A 2,481-nucleotide genomic window follows, 5' to 3' on the forward strand; every position below is an offset into this window, starting at 1 on the left:
CCTAGCAGGCTTATTGTCGGTGTATAAAAATCAAACTTTAAGTCTAGCAGGCCTTGTACCGGTGTGAGATACAAGCTTAGGCCTAGCAGGCTTTACGCTAGGGAACTATTATAAGTTTATGCTTAAAAGACCTTATGCTGATGTGGTAATTGAATACGTTAAACAAGCTAACGATCAGGTACGTGATAGTTGGTTACCTATTTGAAAATAGGGTGAAAGGATTTCTTGATATGTGATGAAAAAGGATTCATGAAGATGTAGTATATGTGTTAATATGAGAGATATATTTGACTTTATAGTTGTATATAATGTAATGTTAAACTTTGAATGATGAATATATGTCTATAAATATATATGTATATTCGATTATATAAGACAATATGGTTTCAAAATTTGAGAATATATTGATGATGTATACATGTATATTCGGCCAAAGAGAGATTGTCTTATGAAAGTATATGTTATATATATATGGAATTAAAAGCTTGAAATTAAATGTTATTATGCATTAATTGTTTAATTTTCTTAAGGCTTACTAAGCTAAGTTAGCTTACTTTGTGTGTTTTTGTTACTCTGTTTTATAGATTTTGAAGTAAGTTACGAGCTCGGGGATCATCAGTAAAGTCATCCACACTATCATCAACCTTCAGTACTTTTAAAAGCCTTATTTCGAACTTATGGCATGTATAGGCTAATATGTATTTTGTCCGATCTTGGATTTGTATAATTTAAGCCATACGAATATGGCTTAACTTCTAAGTTTGAATTTGGTTATGTTTGGTCATGGTTTAATCCGTTTTGGTTATAATGTTATATGCTATGAATGAATGGTATATGTGATTGATGTTATACGTTTTGGAAATGGCTTGATAATGGTTGGTGAACTTGATTGTGGTTGATGAGTCGGTCATGGTGTATATAAATTTTCATAAGTATGGTTAGATGATTTGGTTTTTGGTTGGGTATAGATAAAGTATATATATATGAAATTGGTTGTTATGTTTGATATAGGTGTTAATATGTGAATGAGCATTAGATGATATATTTATATATTTAAGTTCGAATATGGTAAGGATTTATTATGATATGTTATGTTTTGTAAAGGTCTAGTAATTTGGCTTAACAGAGGAGCAAGATGTTGATTGTATATATATGTACATGTGTATGTGTGAGTAATCGAATGATGCTTGTCATTATGATTCGGTTTGTAATGGAAATGTATGTACATATATTATGCTTATGTGGTTGGTAAAATAGGTACATTTAATGAAGATAAATATTGAGTTGGTATTAGGTATGTTTTGTTAGTAAATTGCATATTTAATAAGTAACAAGTATATATATATCTGTTTTCGGGTATGTAATTGGTAAACTTCTATTTTAAGATTGAATGGTGGAATTGGTATGACTTAAATGTTTAATGAAATATTTGTGATCATTTGTGAAGTTGATAATGCCATATATGCTAAGGGATAAAATGCCTTGTGATACTATTTAATTGGTTAAATATGCACACATATAGAGTTAAGAAATATAATGTTCGATTTTTATTTATTGGTATTTTCTTATCAATAAAGTGATGAACCTGTGATTCGTATATACAATATGTTTTACAATGTATGTTTAATATTTAATTAGTTATATACTCTACATGTATATATGAATATGACCTGTCTTAGCATGAGAATGTTCGAAACTGTACTTATGTTCAGTAATGCCTCGTGACCCTAGTCCGGCGACGGATACGGGTTAGGGTGTTACAAATGGCCTCCTAACTTCTTTAAAAAAGTCTCCTATAGCTTAGCCTAAGCCTTTCTATTTATAGGTAAGATGAGCTTCTTTGATTAAGTCAATTAAAGGCTTTAATTCTGATAAATATTGATTGGGTAGACAAAAACACCCTCGCTTAATTTTTTGCCCTTGTCACAGTTGTGTCATGACGAAGGATATGTGTGTTGCGATACACAAGTTTGAACCTAAACCCTAGAGCTCATTTTGGTCTGTTGCGACCCAGTTGTCGTTCCTAATGCTCCTAGGCCTGAAAATAGGCACCCTATGCACTCGATTAAGCTCATTAAAACTACCTTAGGCTCGTATCAACCAATTAGGTAAACTAAAGTTAAATTATGCATAAAAATGCTTATTTTGTTAGAAATTAAATTTAAGTTACTAAAAAAAACATTAAAATAACAAAAAAAACATCCTAAAAACAAGCTCGTTAAGTGTCAAAAGGAGTCTAATTTGCCACAATGAATTGTGGCAGGTCATGAAACTCATAGCCCAATAAAGGGTAAATGATATTCTCTTAATTGGAATTACATGATTGATGAAAAAGGAATGTGGCCATAAGTCATTTTTCATAAGATAAATGATTTAATTATTATGTGTTAGTAATTGAATTTTTCATATCAGAAGATTTAATGAAAACCATGAGATGAAATAAGATCATATTGGGAGAACAGATTTTATCCCAAAAATATT

This window comes from Gossypium hirsutum, chromosome A01 (assembly GCF_007990345.1).
Source record: "Gossypium hirsutum isolate 1008001.06 chromosome A01, Gossypium_hirsutum_v2.1, whole genome shotgun sequence".
Classification (NCBI taxonomy): Eukaryota; Viridiplantae; Streptophyta; class Magnoliopsida; order Malvales; family Malvaceae; genus Gossypium; species Gossypium hirsutum.